The sequence below is a fragment of the Lacerta agilis genome, chromosome 1 (assembly GCF_009819535.1).
Source record: "Lacerta agilis isolate rLacAgi1 chromosome 1, rLacAgi1.pri, whole genome shotgun sequence".
Classification (NCBI taxonomy): domain Eukaryota; kingdom Metazoa; phylum Chordata; class Lepidosauria; order Squamata; family Lacertidae; genus Lacerta; species Lacerta agilis.
In genome coordinates, this window is record NC_046312.1 from 7596498 (window position 1) to 7616507 (window position 20010).

The window sequence follows — 20010 nt, forward strand, 5'->3', positions numbered from 1 at the left end:
AGTCCAACCCCCTGCCAAGCAGGAAACACCATCAAAGCATTCCTGACAGATGGCTGTCAAGCCTCTGCATAAAGACCTCCAAAGAAGGAGACTCCACCACACTCCTTGGCAGCAAATTCCACTGCCGAACAGCTTTTACTGTCAGGAAGTTCTTCCTAATGTTTAGGTGGAATCTTCTTTCCTGTAGTTTGAATCCATTGCTCCGTGTCCGCTTCTCTGGAGCAGCAGAAAACAACCTTTCACCCTCCTCTATATGACATCCTTTGATATATTTGAACATGGCTATCATATCACCCCTTAACCTTCTCTTCTCCAGGCTAATCGCCTCCTTTGCTGACCGAAACAAAACTCCCCGTCTTGGTTTTTTGGGAAAAGTCAGCCAGGCTACAGCAGCAGCTGGTGCTTGGTGGAGAGGGAGGGAGGGAGGCAGACCGCGCCGTGCTTCCTGGGAAACGTAGTCCTTTCCGGAGCGCCGCGCGTGCCCAAGGATTCCAGCCTCGGACTCCATCTCCCGGCGGCGCGCGGGGCGGCAAGCAGGCGGGAGCGCGCGGGGGGCGGGCTGGTTGGTAGGAGCGGCTTGCTCCGCGAGAGCCTCCCTTTACGCACCGCCGGAGACTCGCATTGTATCCTATCGGGCCAAAAGGGGATGATGTCACCTGCGGGCTGGTAAGGCGAGGGGAGGCAGGCGCTGCTGCTGTTGCTGGTGGCGGCGGCAGGAGGAGGAGGAAGCGAGATCGAGCCTGGTTCCCGAGCTCCTATTGTAAGCAGCCGGGGACAGAAGGAGCAGAAGCAGCCGGAGTGGGCTTCGCCTCCTCCGGGATGGAGCGAGCGCCAGGTAAGCCTCTCCTGCGCCTCTCGCCATTCATCGGACGCGCCGCTTGCTTGGAGAGCCGGGCCGGGCTCTGCGTTTTTGCGCACGGGGCCGGAGGAAGCGGCGCTACCTTCCGGGGAGGGGGAAGCGCTGGTGGGGAAGGTGAGCTCCGGAGCAGCGCTGTCCTTCTCCCTTTTCCGCAGGGGAGAAGGACCCTGAAGGAAACGGACTATTGGGGGGGGGGGGGTGGCGGCGGCATGGGGATGCGGTGTCCGGTCGGGCGAACAGGGGGCGGGAAAGGGAAGCGCCCAAGCCTGCCAAGGGGGCGGCACGGGCTGGGAACAAAACCAGCCAAACTTTAAACTCCCAAGCTTTCCTTTCCGGGCGCTGGAGGTTCTGCATCTCTGGGAACAGCTGGGGGGGGCGGCCGCCGGGGAGGGGCGCCCTGTGTTTGTGCGGCTTCCCCGCTGCAGTTTGCGCCGGGAGGAGCGAGCCTGTGTGTGTGTGTGTACGTGTTTTTGTGCCTGAGTGTGGTTTTTTTGGCTAACAAAAGGGGCAGATGCGGAGAGGGCGGGTGGAGAGAGGCTTCGCTGCTCCCTTTCTTTTCGGCTGCGGCTTTCTTTTCCTTTCAATGGGACCGGCCGGGGTGGGGTGGGTTGGGGTGTCGGTTGGAGAGAGGGAGAGGTCGAGTAGAAAACCTCCTCCACGAGTTCTCTCTCTCTGTGTGTGTGTCTTTTTTGGGGGGGAGGAGTGTGTTAAAATGTGCTCTCACCGCACCCCTACCCCACCCCTCGGGTTCAAAGGTGGCTGGAGAGCGCGGGGGGGGGAGGGTTGGGGAGGAGAGTTTTGATTCCTGCGGATTTCTTGGGGTGGCTTTTCTCCATTCAGGGGAAAAGGAGGCGTGGATGTCTCCACTGGTTGTTTTTAGCAATACCGCAGTATGGGAGCGTGTGTCTGTCTGCACGCGTGTTGCCACCTCGGGATCACAACACCTTCCCCCCGTTTTTTTCTCCTTCCCAATTACCTTTCCTAAAGAGTTGAGCTGCACACTTGCAGAAGGGGTTGCAAAAAACGAAAACAAAACCCAGCAAGAACGCCTCCTGGTTGCGGACAGCAGCTCCCTTCCCCCATTGATGTTTCTTACAGTCCCTTTAAGAACATAATAGCGCCCCACCACCACTGCCGGATCAGGCCAGTGGCCCATCTCGCCCAGCATCCTGTCCTCATATTGACCAGCTGGATACCCCCATGGGAAGCCTGCCAGCTAATATTAATGACGCTAATACCCGGCGTCTGAGGAATCGGAATCCTTAACGATGAAGGAATTGGATGTCTAGGAGACAAAAGTTGCAAGGCGGAGCCAGTGCTGCCTTTTCAGAAATGAGAGTTTGGAATGCCATTCAGAAAAAAAGAGAAGAGATTTCCATGTTTTCGCATTCACAAGATGCACTCTTCCTTTTAAAAAATACTGTTGCTTCACATTTTCAGGGCATGTCTCGATCCGTGCCCTCCCTGCGTTTTGATAAAGAGCAGCCTGGGGTTCCAGATAATCAGCTATCTAAACCTATTTCCTCCTGGGGGGAAAGAAGGGCTAATCAGGTTTGTTCACCCCCCCTCTCTCCCCCTGTGGAAGATGCAGAAACTGCTGTTGGCTGTTCCTGCCACCTGGTCTCTCTAGCTTCCTTCCCTTCTCTCTCTCCCCCCCCCCCCAAAACGCCCGCCACCCAAAGGATTTAGGGAGATGAGGCTTGCTTCCGCTCTTTGCCTCATTATAACTAGGTGCACTTTTAATATACCCACTGAGGCATCTGGGTGGTCTTTCCCTGCTCCCCGGATCCGGGGAGGGGGGGAATAAATCAGTTGCACAATTGCTTGGGCGGCAGGCCGTGAGGAAAACCAGTGGCCAACTAGGTGAGGCAGGAATTGCCTGCGTGCGTATAGATATATCTGTTGAATTTCAGTTCCGTTTTCTCCTATGTGCGCTGCATCCTGTGTCTCTCTTCCTCCCCCCCCCCCCCCAACCAGCAGTAACAAAACCTCATCGGGAGTTGAGGATTTTTGAAGGAGAAAGTGTCTGCAACAGGAGAGAGAAAGAGAGGGGAGGGGGCATTGGAAATCTGGTTGCTATGGTTACTCTTGCAGTTGGAGTCATTGCGATTTTTCGCCCCTTCCCCAGCAGATCTGGATTCTTCTCCACCCCTTTTTGCCTGGTAACTGGGAGGGTGTGGTATTCCCCCCCCCACAAAAATAACCTCTCAAAATACAGAATTCGGGTGAGTGTCTGCGGTCTTGAGTCCTGTGACGGCTGTGTTTCATTTTATGGCAAAAAGAAAAATGAGTGTCTGCCTGTAGCCATCACATAGCTTAATTTTTTTTTCATGGCGACAGTGCGACTGAGAAGCCCATTTTGGTCTCTCTCCTTGCTCTGCCCCTGTATTCAAGCAGGGAATGTGGTTGGTTTGGGTGTGTGTTGTAAGACACGCTGTGAACAAGGAAAGCTGCCGGCTTTATTAGCAACGGGTGTGGGTGGGTTCCCCTGTTGCATTTCTGGAGTACCTGCTCTTTTTCTAGAGCTGTCTCCGTGCAGATGCGTAGGCAGGCATCGCACACTCTTAATCCCACGGGGTGTTTCCCTCTCCTCCTCCTCCTCCCTGCCGACTCCACTCCACGGTGACACTGTTGCTGCTCATTGGCACTTGTTGCAAGAGACAGCGGCGAGAAAGACAGTTCAGCTTTGTTCTTCTTGCACAAGCTCTGCGACTTGGGGAGCCTTGCAAAGCCTGGGTGGAGGCCGAGACTGTCGGAAGACACTCTTGCAGAGAGGGCGTTGTGAAACAGCTTCGTCGGTTACGTTTCCTTCCATGAGTTATAGCTCGCCTTGCTTCCCATCATGGAAGCCAGGGCAGTGTGTTTTGTGCAGTGTTAGAAACTCAGATATATAAACTAGGCTGCAGTTGCCAAAACAGAATGCCTAGTTGCCACTTGGGGGCAAGGCAAAGTCTTATTTTTCAAATGATGGACTGACTGTGATTGATTCTCAGTTAAACATCTGGCTAGTTCAGATGACTACCTTGAGCTTGGTTAAGAGATTTGAGAACTTAAAGAAGGAAAGTCACGTGATCCAGGGACAGTCCACACATGTATTGACCTATTCCGACCTCTTTTTCTTAACGTTGACACGGACCATTCATAACGTAAGAATATTCTTCACAACTGTGGGCAGGGCAGTGGGGTGGGGGAGTGAAGACAAGCGACAGCAATTAAATAGAACAGGGGTGGCCAACTTGCAAGAGACTACGATCTACTCACAGAGTTAAAAACAGGCAGTGATCTACCCCCTTTTGGGGGGTTCAGGTCAAAGTTGTTGAGCTTTCTTTAGTGATCTGCCGGTAGTTCACGATCTACCTGTTGGACGTGCCTGAACTAGAATGTTGTTCACTGCTCCTGCTGAGGCTGCACAGAGAAAAAAGGCATTTTGGTTCCTGAAATTTATTCTGATGGTGCAGATAAAACATAACTGATAGAATTCTACAGGATGGGTTAATAGTGTGAGAAAGCAGTCCAGATCCAATGATCCCCAGATGGTGGAGATGTCAGGCACCATCCTGGCACCCAGGAATCTTCGCTTGGTCGCAAGCGGCCGATAGCCAGGTGCAAAATGGCTAATTTCAAACACTGGTCATGTGTAGCTCTTGGGTGCTCTCCTACCCAGGCACTGGCCAGATGTGGCCCTCTGCTTAGCTTAGGTGGTGGTGGCCTCATTTGCCTTCATGTGGTGTAGTGGTTAAGAGTGGTAGACTTGTAATCTGGTGAACCGGGTTGGCATCTCCGCTCCTCCACATACAGCTGCTGGGTGACCTTGGGCTAGTCACACTTCTCTGAAGTCTCTCAGCCCCACTAACCTCACAGAGTGTTTGTTGTGGGGGAGGAAGGGAAAGGAGAATGTTAGCCACTTTGAGACTCCTTCGGGTAGTGATAAAGCGGGATATCAAATCCAAACTCCTCCTCCTCCTCTTCTTCTTCATACCACCCTCTGGGATTGTCCTGGGTTTCTGTTCTGCAGCGAAGTACAATAAGAATCTTGCTCAGAGCTCTTCATTGTACCTGAATTTCACCCCTGCGCTAAAACTTGCTCTGTAATTTCATTTTTCCCTGGGGGATCTGTGTAAATCTATACAAATGCAAAGTCTTATTTTTATGCTCGGCGTAAGGCGTGGTCGTAGTTCAGCGGCAGAGCAAGTGTAGAAGGCAGAGGAGGAAGAAACCTCCGCCTGGGGCCTTGGATGTCGTCTGCCCGTGACAGTAGACAAGGCTGACCAAGACAGACTAACTTTCATAGTACACACACTCTGTGTAAGTCATAGCTCCCCCCAGAGAATATGGGAGATGTGGTTTGTTAAGGGTGGCAGAAGAAGAAGAAGAAGAGTTTGGATTTGATATCCCGCTTTTCACTACCCGAAGGAGTCTCAAAGTGGCTAACATTCTCCTTTCCCTTCCTCCCCCACAACAAACACTCTGTGAGGTGAGTGGAGCTGAGAGACTTCAGAGAAGTGTGACTAGCCCAAGGTCACCAAGCAGCTGCATGTGGAGGAGCGGAGACGCGAACCCGGTTCCCCAGATTACGAGTCTACCGCTCTTAACCACTACACCACACTGGCAGGGTTGTTAGGAGACCCCTTGCAGAGCTACAGTTTCCACAGGGGACTCTGGGCATTGCTGTTCTGTGAGGGGAATAAGGGGGGGAAATAAGGGTATCCTTAACAACTCCCAGCTCCCTTAACAAACTGCAGTTCTCAGGATTCTCTGGGGGAAACCCACAACCGCCTAAAGTGGTATGATATTGCTTTAAATACATAGTGCAAATGGCCCCCAAGTCCAAGCAAAGGAAAGAGGAAAGCAGTTTCTGATGCTCACTGGTAGACTTTTGTGTCGTAGCTCTGTGCATTTCAGAAGGACGCTTCTTTCAGGAGCACGGAAAGCTTGCAAGGCATAGAAATTTGGGGACGGATCGTCCTTAAAATCTGACCAACTCAATGGCCAGCTTGAGAGAGTGGCAGTCTCCTCCCTACCCAGACATCTGATTCCAACATATATGGCCAACAAGATTGGTATGCATGTGCATACCTGGATGTGAAATGGACATGTGGGTATGTCATTTGCACAAGATGTTGGCCAACAGTCAAGAGCATCCTTATCTCGGAAGCTTCAAGTGAGCAACATGTGTTTAGAATCCTTATTTCTTTCGAATCCAGTAACCCTGTGAATGACATGATGGCAATTCCCTGCCTTTTTATGTAGGGAACCAGAGTCCAGGATTGGTGGCTTTAGCCCAGTCTCCTGTTGAGTTCAAAGACAAGCAGGGAGTTGAACTTGGGCTGTTGAGACCATCGCACTACTTGATGCAGCTCCAGGCTGGACAGTGGATATTCTCACTCAGCTGATGTGTTGCCAATTTTGATGTAGCTGAGTTGACGCACAGTCCATGTTCGGGCCAAGGGGCTGAGGCAACATTGATGCTAGTGGGAATTGACAGGCTTGAAACAACATCTCGGCAACAGGCCGTATGGCATGGGGGAATAAGTCCCAAGTTTCTGCAGCGGTCAAACAATAGACCTTAAATCTTTTACTGGAAGGATTTTGCAGTGAGCGACATTTGCATTGAGATGTACCACATTCAATTGTCAGCATGGACTTCTTTTAACATTAGGGGGACAGAAAGAGCATGATGGGGGTTGTAGGTGGGAGGATGATGGAAATTGCCTTTTCTTAATTGCATTTATATCCCACCTTTTCCTCCAAGGAACTCAAGGTGGTGTATATGGGTCTCCCTCTCCTCATTTACGTCACATAAAACAATCCAGAATAAAATTCACGCTTCAAGGAGAATATTTCAGATCCTTCGCTAAGTGCTTTCCCCATATTTATTTGCCTACTTAATTTATAGAGCTGCCCCATAGCAGAAGTACTCTAGGGAGCTGTTGTGGTGTGATGGTTAGAACAGGGGTGGGCAAGGTTTACCTCGCCTGGGCCGGTTCACTCCCACAGAGATCGCTCCGTGGGCCGGATCGCATCTGCGCAGACGCAATTTCCGGTGTCTGCGCAGTTGTGATTCCTGGCGCCGCGGAAGCGAGTCCCCGCTCGGTGCTGCGCCAGTCTAGCGCAGCGCACGGGGACTCACCGAGTGGGTGCCTCAGTTTGGGGGCAGCTCGTAGGCCTTTTAGACGCCCCTGTGGGAGGAAGAAGAAGAAGAGGAGGAGGAGGAGTTTGAACTTGATATCCCACCTTTCACTCCCCTTAAGGAGTCTCAAAGTGGCTAACACTCTCCTTTCCCTTCCTCCCCCACAACAAACACTCTGTGAGGTGAGTGAGGCTGAGAGACTTCAGAGAAGTGTGACTAACCCAGCAGCTGCATGTGGAGGAGTGGGGAAGCGAACCTGGTTCACCAGATTATGAGTCCACTGCTCTTAACCGCTACACCAGGTTGGTGTTGGACTAGGACCTGGGAGATCAGGGTTCAAATCCCCACTTCATCCTGTCTAAACGGCTCCATCCTTTTCTCCCTCTGTCGAAATATAGGCCAGTTGCAAGCTCCTTGCAGGCAGGGACCTGTTCTCATATTGCTCTGACACGCCGTGTATATAGGTGGCACTGTCGGTGATAGAACGATTGTGCCCACAGTCTTCTAGAAAGGCCGAAAGGCCTGGGCACCCTGCCACCCAGTCACTGTCCTTTAAGCCTGTCTTCCCAAAAGTGCTTCTAGCTTGCGTTGGGGTTGCCGACATCTTTGCAAAACCGCCTTTTCCATGCATTCCTTTGCAGCATCTTGGGCAATCTCTGCTTGCCTCTTGAACTGGTTGTTTCCCCGGCTTTGCTTTAAACAGAGATCAGGAGGCAGAGCTCCCCCCCCTTTCTTTCTCTGTTTGCTGGTGGCTTGATTGCTAATTCTGCCATCTGTGTAAAGAGAGACTGCATAGCTCTAGGCAGGGGTGGAGACTGGGCTTTTGCAAGAAATCCAGGGTGGTTTATTATTGATTACAGAGCTTGTTGCAAATCCACAGAGCTAGCATTTGCTCCCTGAAGAAACGCTAGCTTGGGTTGCTGCTAAGCTAGGACTGATTCCAAGTTGTTTGGTACAGGTGGGGAACATCGAACATATTCTGCTGCCATGTTCAAATTCCACATTCTCCTGGATCAGATCAAGGGCTAACTTTTGCACATTGTTCTCTTTTTAGCAGGGGCTAGCCAGATTTTTAGGGACGCGGGTGGCGCTGTGGGTTAAACCACAGAGCCTAGGGCTTGCTGATCAGAAGGTCGGCGGTTCGAATCCCCGCGACGGGGTGAGCTCCCGTTGCTCGGTCCCAGCTCCTCCCCACCTAGCAGTTCGAAAGCACGTCAGAGTGCAAGTAGATAAATAGGTACCGCTCCGGCGGGAAGGTAAACGGCGTTTCCATGCGCTGCTCTGGTTCACTGGCCACATGACCCGGAAGCTGTATGCTGGCTCCTTCGGCCAGTAACACCAGATGAGCGCCGCAACCCCAGAGTCGGACACGAGTCATAGCTGTCAACTTTTCCCTTTTCTTGCGAGGAATCCTATTTAGAATAAGGGAATTTCCGTTAAAAAGGGGGAAAGTTGACAGCTATGGACATGACTGGACCTAATGGTCAGGGGTCCCTTTACCTTTACCGTAGCCAGATTTTTATGGGAAGCATACAGGTAGCAAGAAGGCAACATGCCCCATCCCTGTCCCCTAGGAATAGATGCCCCCCATGGCCAATTGGAGGGCTGTAGAATTGACATTTGAAGAGGAAGCCTGAATCCTAAAGACTTACAGATGGAGAGTCCTGCATTGCAGGGGGTTGGACTAGATCAGGGGTCAGCAACCTAAGGCCCGGGGCCGGATGTGGCCCCATCGCCTTCTAAATCCGGCCCGTGGATGGTCCGGGAATCAGCATGTTTTTTACATGAGTAGAATGTGTCCTTTTATTTAAAATGCATCTCTGGGTTATTTGTGGGGCATAGGAATTCGTTCATTCCCCCTCCCAAAAAATATAGTCTGGCCCCCCACAAGGTCTGAGGGGCAGTGGACTGGCCCCCTGCTGAAAAAGTTTGCTGACCCCACTAGATGAATCTTCGGGTCCCTTCCAACTCTACAGTTCTATGATTCTGTATTAAAATATCCTGTGAGATTGCAGGCAGCCTTGGAGAGGAATCTTGAGTTAACCTAACAAAAAGAGGAGAGACCCAATAGTGTCTGGTCCGTTAAGGCAGGGTGTCTTGAACTTGGGTCTCCAGGTGTTGTTGGACTCCAACTCCCATCATCCCTAGCTAGCAGGACCAGTGGTCAGGGATGATGGGAGTTGAAGTCCAACAATAGTTGGGGACCCAAGTTTGAGAAACACCTTAGTCTGCCCTCAACCACTCTGCACTGGCCTGTCTGCCTTCTTCCTTCGAAGCAGTCCAGGGGAGTGGAGCTGCTTGTCGGGTTCCTCAGCCTCAGTGTTGCCCTTCTCGAACTCAGCAGGATGGAGATGAAACTAGGGCTTCTCTTTCTCCAAGGAGCTCAAGGTGGCATCCATGGTTCTCTTCCGCCTCATTTCATCCCCACAACAACCCTTTGAGGTGGGTTAGGCTGAGAGGTAGCGTCTGGACCTAGGTAACCCAGCGAATTTCATGACCAAGTGGGGATTTCAACCCTGGTTTCTCAGGTCCTAGCACGACACTCTAACCACTACACTGGCTCACCACCCCTGGTTGACTGTCTGTTATTATGCTCTGTACAGTCGTACTTTGTTGTCTCGAACGTAATCCGTTCCAGAAGTCCGTTCGACTTCCAAAACGTTTGAAAACCAAGGCGCGGCTTCTGATTGGCCGCAGGAGCTTCCTGCACTTGAGTGGAAGCCGCGTCAGACATTTGGCTTCCGAAAAAACGTTTGAAAACCAGAACACTTACTTTCGGGTTTCCAGCGTTCGGGAGCCAAAACGTCCGAGTACCAAGGTGTTTGAGAACCAAGGTACAGCTGAATTATGTTTTTATTATTATGCTCCATAAAATATGTTCTTAATGTTGTGCACCACCCTGGGATCATTGGATATAGGACAGTATATAAATTGAATGAAAAGTAAAATAATAATAACAGAGTTTCCATGTTCCAGATCAGAGTATGCTCTCCTAGACTGCTGTTCCTATATAGCTTCTCAGAATTTGTCATCTTCTGAGTCACCCAAGTAGCTGAGCTAAGCGTGCGGCAGCCCAGAACTGGTCCGACCATGTGTTGGCAGGGTGGGAAAAAGGAAGCTAGACATGTGCACAACACCTTGCTGGGTCAGGACCAACACTTGCAGGTGTGTAGTTACTCAGTTATTTTACAAGCGATGCTCCCGAGTCTTTATTGCTATTTTTAAAAATGCAATGGGCTTCCAAGATCAGAGGCTGCCTTTGAAATGACACACGGTGTTTTCCTTGAAGTAGCTTGCATTTACGGTCTGTGCAGGGGAGTTATTGCCGGCTCCACCTCCCGCCTTTCCGAAAATGTGGTAACCGGGAGAAGCTGGGCTGGGAACGGGGTGGGCCTTCTTTTCAAGCAGCGACTTAATCAGTTCTGCAGGGACTAAAAATAACTCTTCAATGCCAGGGCTTATCACAAAAGTGAAAGCAAACCTGGTTCCCAAACTGGCCTTGTGTGTGTGTGTGTGTGTGTGTGTGTGTGTGTGACAGAGAGAGAGAGAGAGAGAGAGAGAAAACAGCACTTGCGTACAGAGACATACACTGGAAGATTGTATGGAAGCAGTTGTGTCCACATGGAAATACCCTATTTTGGGGGAAGAATGCTTGCAGACATCACAAATACTCCTGAAAAACACAGTGCTGGCTACAGGTGGGTAGCCGTGTTGGTCTGCCATAGTCAAAACAAAATCGAAAATTCTTTCTAGTAGCACCTTAGAGACCAACTGAGTTTGTTCCTGGTATGAGCTTTCGTATCTGAAGAAGTGTGCATGCACACGAAAGCTCATACCAGGAACAAACTCAGTTGGTCCCTAAGGTGCTACTAGAAAGAATTTTCGATTTTGTTTTGACAGTGCTGGCTAACACTCTGTGGCAGTTAACTCATTAAAATTTGTTGTTGTTCGGTCGTTCAGGATCTGTCCTTCCAGTGAGCACTCAGGGCTGATTTCTTTGAGAATGGATAGGTTTGATCTTCTTGCAGTCCATGGGACTCTCAAGAGTCTCCTCCAGCACCATAATTCAAAAGCATCAATTCTTCAGCAGGCAGTCTTCTTCATGGTCCAGCTCTCACTTCCGTACATTACTACTGGGAAGACCATAGCTTTAACTATACGGACCTTTGTCGGCAAGGTGATGTCTTTGCTTTTTAAGATGCTGTCTAGGTTTGTCATTGCTTTCCTCCCAAGAAGCAGGCGTCTTCTAATTTCGTGACTGCTGTCACCATCTGCAGTGATCATGGAACCCAAGAAAGTGAAATCTCTCACTGCCTCCATTTCTTCCCCTTCTATTTGCCAGGAGGTGATGGGACCAGTGGCCATGATCTTAGTTTTTTTTATGTTGAGCTTCAGACCATATTTTGCGCTCTCCTCTTTCACCCTCATTAAAAGGTTCTTTAATTCCTCATTAAAATAAATAATATCAAATAGATGTGAACGTAAGAGTAGCCCTGATGGATCAGTCCAGGAACTTGTTCTCGCAGTCCCACGTCTTCAGCAAACCCTCCAGCAGGACCCCTAAGCACAACTGCACCCTCCACACTTGGGAATTGTAGTAACTGGTATTCAGAGTAGAGATGGATGGATTTGTCCATCTTGACTCTCTTGGTTTCTCACCTTTCCCATTGTAAATTCAGTTCTCCACATTTCTGTGTTCGTTTTGGATTAAAAATTGTTGTTACCGTTATCATTATTTATTGGCATACCGCCCAAAGCTGCAGGTCTCAGGGCGGTTGCAACATGAAATCACAATATAAAAACACAAAATACATAATAGAAACCAAAACAAAAGCAAATCAGTAATTCTCCCCCTCCCCCGACACATTTTAAATGTGCATTGGATGTCAAAGGCCTGGTTAAAGAGGTCTAAAGGTGTAGAATTGAGGGCATCAGCTGAGCCTCCCTGGGGAAAACACCACACATATGAGGAGCCACTGCAGCAAAGGCCCCTTCTTGTGTTGCTGCCTTCTGGACCTCTCATGAAAGGGGCCGGTTTAAAGGCTACAGAGCTTTTAGGGAATTTTGAGTTGCCTTCATTTCTTCCTGACTGTCAATAATGACCCAGAAACCTCATCCATCTAGGTCAGGAGTCAGCAAACTTTTTCAGCAGGGGGCCGGTCCACTCTCCCTCAGAACTTGTGGGGGGCCAGATTATATTTTGGAAAAAATAAATAAATGAATTCCTATGCCCCGCAAAAAAAACAACAACAACCCCAGAGATGCATTTTAAATAAAAGCACTCATTCTACTCGTGTAGAAACACCAGGCAGGCCCTGGAAATAACCCAGAGATGCATTTTAAATAAAAGGACACATTCTACTCATGTAGAAACACGCCGATTCCCGGACCACCCGCGGGCCGGATTTAGAAGGCGATTGGGCCGGATGCGGCCCCCGGGCCTTAGTTTGCCTACCCATGATCTAGGTTGAGTGCATTGCAGGGGGTTGGACTAGATGACCATTGGGGTGTTCCTTCCAACTCTACTATTCTACGATTCTAGGAGTGTACGACTGCAGTGTGTACCCAGCAGCATGTGGCTGGAGCAGCCTTTGTGTCTCCGTTTCCAGGAAACCCTTGTTCTCTGCTAGCATAGCAGCAGATGATTACGTAGCATTGTGCTTGTGCTGTGTTGGTCCCAGAAACCTACTTTTGCATCTCCTAAGTAGGTTATGTTTATGTTTTCCTGACTTCCCCCTCAGCCTGTCACTTTCTCTCTTTCTCTCTCCCCCCTTCTCCCCCCCCCCATCTGCCAAGTAGTTTTTCCTGCTACAGCTCCTGGAGGTGTGAAAGAGATTTGCTGAAGGGCGGTCAGCCAAGGTGGCTCACCTGCTATATCCTTCTGTCTGGGTTCCTGTAAGTGCCGGCCTTTCCTGGAGTTGTTAGCAATTCCTAGGCTCTGGACGGAGTCCCTGGACAATCATTTTCTCCCCCCCCCCACCCCCTTCCAGCACCAGACTTCCAGGTTTAAAAACTGCTGAAACATTTGCTCCTGCAAAGAAAGGTCCTCTCAGAAACCTCTCCCTCTTGCCTAGAACTCTGCATAGACTCAGAGCCCTGACTCTGAGGTTTCGCCAGGCATTTTCTAGTGCATTTTGGGGAGAGGGGGAAAAACAATTCCTTATGGCCTAGAAACTTGATTTTTAAAACAAAACAAAACCTGAAATGAAATTAATTCATGTTCTGAGCCTTGCATTCAGTCCCGCAATCTGAAACTGTATAAACCTAGCAGTTCGATCAGAAGGTTGGCAGTTTGAATCCCCGCGACGGGGTGATCTCCCGTTGCTCGGTCCCTGCTCCTGCCAACCTAGCAGTTCGAAAGCACGTCAAAGCGCAAGTAGATAAATAGGTACCGCTCCGGCGGGAAGGTAAATGGCGTTTCCGTGCGCTGCTCTGGTTTCCGTTGCGCCAGAAGCGGCTTAGTCATGCTGGCCACATGTCCCGGAAAAACTGTCTGCGGACAAACGCCGGCTCCCTCGCCCTATAAAGCAAGATGAGTGCCACAACCCCAGAGTTGTCTGCGACTGGACATAACTGTCCTTTACCTTTTTACCTTTTAAAAAATATAATTTCATCAGAGCGGTTTCGCTAAGTTGCCTGTATTGCAAAACTGTGGGAATACTATATAGGGCCTCACTAGGAAAGTAAGTAAGTAGGTGGTGGAATCTAGGAAATTGGCACTCTGTTCTGACCTTGGGAATATCTTAAAAGTAGCTGTGGAGCCTTATCTTTATGTATAAGAAGGCTGGGAACAAACACAGTTAGAAATGCATAAACATCCTAAAAATCTCGCTGGCTACAAAAGCCTTGCTCATCGTTCCTCCTCCCTTCTGGGAGAAGAAAGAGAGCAAAAGGTTTCTTAGTTTCAGCAAGTGAATTACATGCAGCACCTCTCATAAATTAGAGTTTTTGCAACGCTTCTGGGTTTCTGCCTTGATATCTATAACCCCCACCCCCACCCCTCTCTCAATATATACAGTACATTTTGCCAGTTTTACAGCTCACCAGGTTTAAGCAGAAGGTGGTTTCTGTCTGGCGGCTGAACCTGATTTTAAAAAGGAATGACTTACGTGTGGCGCTTAAAAAAGAAAAAAGAAAATCTTGGTTCACGCTGGAAAACCTACACGGGTTTGCTTCCGTAGCCGGGTAGACAGCGCTAGTATCAAACAGCTTTTGCTGTTCTTAATAACGAAAAGGGCTTTGTATCAAGGCAGTTTCACTCCAGCTTGTGGTTTTGCATCTGCAAAATGTGGCTTCAAGCCTCTTGCTCATCCTTGTGCTGCGAAAATGGTTAGTGGTTGAACAATCCAACGCTTGGCACGTTCTGTTTCACAGTATACAGTCGTAGCTTAGATCCCGAACCCCTTTGCAGTCGGAACGTTTTGGCTCCCGAAAGCTGCAAACCCGGAAGTGAGTGTTCCGATTTGCGAACGTTCTTTTGGAATCTGAACGTCCGACAGGGATTCCGATTGGTTGCAGGAGCTTCCTGCAGCCAATTGGAAGCCACGCCTTGGTTTCTGAATGTTTCTGTTTGGTAGCATCCCTGCGGCTGTTGTCACATACATAAAGAGACTTTTCTGGTCCATTGGAATTTCTGTACCTGTTATTCCTAATAGAAAAGCTTCTGGTTTTTTAACAAAAAATATTTTAAACATTTGTTTCCATTCCATTATATATAATTTCCCAGAAAGCTTTTATTACATTACATGGCCACCACATGTGATGAAAGGTACCTTCTTTTTCTTTACATTTCCAACAGGTATTTGTACTTGTTCTATACATTTTTGCTAACTTATTACCTTCCCGGGAGGCAACTTGTTTTGCTTACCAAGAGGCACATTGGAAGCTGCCTTATACAGTCGTACCTTGGGTTACGTCCGCTTCGGGTTACGTATTTTCGGGTTACTTACTCCGGTAACCCGGAAGTGTTTTTTACCGCGATCTGCGGATGCGCAGAAGCGGTCTGCGCATGCACAGAAGCTTTCTGCGCATGTCACGCATGCACAAAGCACGATTTTCAGGTTACGTACTTTTCGGGTTACGAACGGCAACCCGGAACCAATTAAGTACATAACCCAAGGTACCACTGTACTGAGTGAGACCATCGCTCCATTTAGCTCAATATCGTCTACACTGACTGGCAGCGGTTCTCTAGGATTTCCGGCAGAGTTCTGACCAATTCCATGAGAAAAGGCCTTAAAGCGCTCTCTGTATGCAGAAAAATGCTGTGTAGATCCTTTTAGCAGGGTGCGCCACCAGAAGTGCTTCACTTAATGCTGAAGGGTGGCCTTTATCTTTTGGGATCTGTGGGGTGGAGATCTGAGTATGCAGAAGACGAGAAGGCAAAACAAAAATCTTAGGAATTCCGAAGCTTGATAATCATCTTCCCCATCCTGCCCGGTGCATCTCGTTTTTCCCGATCTGTGCAATTTGGAGTTAAAAGTATTTGCTCCTTGAGAGGGGGAGAATGTCAGGATTTAACTAGTAAATGCTTGTAAAACTAAAATATTGACAGTTCTCCTTCCTGACCCATCTTCTCTCTTGCTTGTGTTCACTGGTCTGGATGACATGTAAACCATGGTTTGTTGTGAAAGTGTGGGCTGTAGGAGGAACGATTGCATCTGCTTGGCTCCTTCCCAGGCATTTTGTTGCTGTGCCCTCTGAACCTAAGCCATCCTTTGGCCTAGCACATTGTCCAGGCTGGTGGTTTAGCTCTCTGCAGGCTAAGGTTTAACCAAGGTTTCACCTATGGTTTGCAGCCCATGGTATATCCAGGAGACTTAAATCACAAGCCCAAGTTAGGTCAACACGCTAAGCCAAACCATGGTTTAGCATTGTGTGGCACAGTGGGACGCTTGAATTGAATTCTCCATAGTTCTGTGCTTGCGAATTTCTTTCTCTTTTCATGGCTTTCTGGTGTACATTTATCTACTTGCACTTTGATGTGCTTTTGAACTGCTAGGTGGGCAGGAGCTGGGACCGAACAAAGGGAGCTCACCCCGCCGCGGGGATTTGAACCGCCAACCTTCTGATTGGCAAGCCCTATGCTCTGTGGTTTAGGCCACAGCGCCACCCGCAGTTCAAAAGCTCATCAAAGTGCAAGTAGATAAATAGGTACCCCTCCGGCGGGAAGGTAAACGGCGTTTCCGTGCACTGCTCTGGTTTCGCCAGAAGCGGCTTAGTCATGCTGGCCACATGACCCGGAAGCTGTCTGCGGACAAACGCCGGCTCCCTCGGCCTATAGAGCGAGATGAGCGCTGCAACCCCAGAGTCATCCGCGACTGGACCTAATGGTCAGGGGTACCTTTAGCTTTACATTAGTAGACATTTCCCCTAACGCCTTTTTAAATGTAACCTTGCCTAACGTAGAATGCATTTCTGTATGTCGTTTGCGGTAGCATTATCATTTTCACACACATTTCCTCTAATAACAGCCTTTTGGTAGGAGATTTGCTTTGCAGAATTTGGCTCGGGGTGGGTGGGTGTTCTGCTTCTTCCTCCCAGGAGACGACCCCCCCCCCCAGCCTGAAGATATCCTCTTTGGGCTCTGGGATAGGTTTTCTGAGGGAGGTGCGTTCCGGCACTTTTTGGTTTAGAAATGAAGAAGAGGAGGAGGAGGAGGAGTTTGGATTTGATATCCCGCTTTATCACATTCTCCTTTCCCTTCCTCCCCCACAACAAACACTCCGTGAGGTGAGTGGGGCTGAGAGACTTCAGAGAAGTGTGACTAACCCAAGATCACCCACCAGCTGCATGTGGAGAGCAGGGATGCGAACCCGGTTCACCAGATTACGAGTCCACTGCTCTTAACCACTACACTACACTGGCTCTCTCACACAAGCTCTGGGTTTCCTCCTAAGCCCTTTCTTCTCCCAAAGACAGCAGTTTAGGATCAGAGTTTCCTTTCCCTGGATGGCTTACCTCCCCAGGTTGCAAAGCCCTATGTGCCCCCCATGGTGACAAACAGTTCTGTAATTGAAAAACAACAACCATACAATTAAAAATAAAATAAAAACATACCTAAAACATTGAAACAGTTAAAACAATAAACTTTCTTTAGATGTTTAAATATGTTCTAAGAACAGATGTAGCCAAGTCCCTGCGTTGGGATAGGCCTGCTGAAACACAAAAGTTTCCACCAGTCATTTTGAAAGAGTGCAGTGACTAATGTCAAGAGGCAGGGAGTTCCACAGTACAGGTGTTGCAACACCTGTGGAATGACTGCTTACAAACGTGGCAAAGTGCTCCGAGTTCTTATGCGGGGGGGAAAGTGCTCTAAAAATACTAAGCCTTGTTTTAACGGAGCTCGCTGCGCTCCTGGCAGCAAATGCGTCTTCCAGGAAGGCTCTGCCTCTTCGTTCTCGATAACCTTCCTCCAGAAGCACTGCTTGCAGAGTTCCTCAGGCGCTCTCTCTGCTGTCAGCTCCCACGCTGCGAAGGGCGAAACTCTTGCTCCCTCCGTGCGCTTTGATAGGCATGTGTCTTCATGCACCTTATCTCCCCAAAGGAATGTGCTGGGCAGTACACAGTGATGTGCAGTGAGGATGATCAGCTTAGTCACGTCCTCTCTCTGCATGGTTTTAAGAGCTTAGGGTTGGGTGCCCTAAATATTTACTCTTGTGTTGCTTTTGCGGTGTGTTTGTGTGTGTGTGTGTGTGTGTGTGTGTGTGTGTGAAGGAGAAGGAGATAGAGAATAGAAGGCAAGAGTTTCTGGAACGCCAGAGGAGAGGTGGGCACAGGGTACCTACACCTGTTGTGAGCATGATGAAATTATATATATTTTTTCAACCTGGGAGAGAGGCAAAGAATGCTGCCTGAGAACCAGTGTGGTGTAGTGGTTAGAGTGCCAGACTAGTCCCTGAGAGACCAGGGTTCGAATCCCCACTCGGCCACGAAACTCACCTGGTGACCTTGGGCCTGTCATTGCCTCTCAGCCTTAAAATACTTTACAGGGTTGTTGTTGGAGGTGAAAGAGGAAGAAGAAGAAGAAGAAGAAGAAGAAGAAGAAGAGTTTGGATTTGATATCCCGCTTTTCACTACCCGAAGGAGTCTCAAAGCGGCTCACATTCTCCTTTCCCTTCCTCCCCCACAACAAACACTCTGTGAGGTGAGTGGGGCTGAGAGACTTCAGAGAAGTGTGACTAGCCCAAGGTCACCCAGAAGCTGCATGCGGAGGAGCGGAGACACGAACCCGGTTCCCCAGATTACAAGTCTACCACTCTTAACCACTACACCACACTGGAGAAGGGAGGAAAACCATGTTCACCACCTTGAGCTCGTTGCTGGGGAGGGGGGGGTGCGTGGAAAGGTGGGGTGTAAATGCAATTAATTAATTAATTAAAGCCCGGCAAAAGAACAGGCAGGGGTATAAGGGATCAGGCGGTCTTTGAGGGATCCTGGACCCAGATCGGTGAAGGGCCTTGTAAATTTATTACTATGGGACCCAGGTGGCGCTGTGGGTTCAACCACTGAGCCTAGGGCTTGCCGATCAGAAGGCCGGCGGTTCGAATCCCCGCGACGGGGTGAGCTCCCGTTGCTCGGTCCCAGCTCCTGCCCAACTAGCAGTTCGAAAGCACGTCAAAGTGCAAGTAGATAAATAGGTACCACTCCGGCGGGAATGTAAACGGCGTTTCCGTGCGCTGCTCTGGTTCGCTAGAAGCGGCTTAGTCATGCTGGCCACATGACCCGGAAGCTGTACGCCGGCTCCCTCAGCCATTAACGCGAGATGAGCGCCGCAACCCCAGAGTCGGACACGACTGGACCTAATGGTCAGGGGTCCCTTTACCTTTACCTAAATTTATTATTATTATTATTATTATTATTATTATTATTATTATTATTATTATTATTATTATTATATACTGCCCTATACCTGGCAGTCTCAGGGCAGTTCACATAATAGAAAACCAAATTAATGCAAGAGCCTTTGTTCCTGACAGGCTTTATAAAAACTGTTGCTGCTGCCGCCCAGCAAGGACTGGGGTATTTTGGAGGACGTTTTGTTGGGAGTTTTTGCTGTTACTGATATTATTATTTTGTATCTTTATTTTTATGTGGAAATTGTTCAGTTTGGTTATTTAGTTTTTGACGTGTTTTATTTATTTTTATGACTACTTTGCTATGTTTGTAACTATGTAAATCTTTTCACATTATAAGCCTCCTTGAGCCTTGTTTTAACTGTGGAAAGGCGGCATACAAATGAAATGATGATGGTAATGTTGATATTGGCCCAATGTTATTTTCTAATACAGTGGTACCTCCGGTTGTAAATGGGATCCGTTCCGGAGCTCCAGTCGCATCCCGAGGAATTAGCAACCGGAAGTGCCGCTTCTGCGCATGTGCGTGGCATGGTTTAGCGCTTCTGCGCATGCGCACGGTGTGTAGAGCGCTTCTGCGCATGTGTGCATGGCGAAACCCAGCAAAATACTTCCAGGTTTGCCCCGTACCTATCCCGACAGATACATAACCGGTGAATACAAGTCGAGATACCACTGTATTGATACTGCATTTTGGGGTGTCTGCCCATATTGTTGTTGTTGTTCAGTCGTTCAGTCGTGTCTGACTCTTCGTGACCCCATGGACCAGAGCACGCCAGGCACCCCTATCCTCCATTGCCTCCCGCAGTTTGGCCAAACTCATGCCAGTCGCTTCGAGAACACTGTCCAACCATCTCATCCTCTGCCGTCCCCTTCTCCTTGTGCCCTCCATCTTTCCCAACATCAGGGTCTTTTCCAGGGAGTCTCCTCTTCTCATGAGGTGGCCAAAGTACTGGAGCCTCAACTTCAGGATCTGTCCTTCCAGTGAGCACCCATATTAAGTACCATAAAAGGTTATTAATGGAATCATAGAATTGCAGAGTGGGAAAAGAACCCTGAGGGTCATCTAGTCCAGGGGCCAGCAGACTTTTTCAGACTGTCCCTCAGACCTTGTTGGGGGGCCGGACTATATTTTTTTTTGGGGGGGGGGAATGAACGAATTCCTA

General features: G+C 49.2%; 1 protein-coding gene across 1 annotated transcript in view; it reads left to right on the forward strand.

The window, feature by feature from the left end:
* Positions 1-559: 559 nt before the first annotated feature.
* The window catches only part of DAAM1 (dishevelled associated activator of morphogenesis 1), a 161750-nt gene continuing 142299 nt past the window's right edge, over positions 560-20010 (forward strand). Inside the window, 1 exon segment of the mRNA XM_033171452.1 lies at positions 560-835. The gene's annotated coding sequence lies outside the window, so the exon portion shown is untranslated.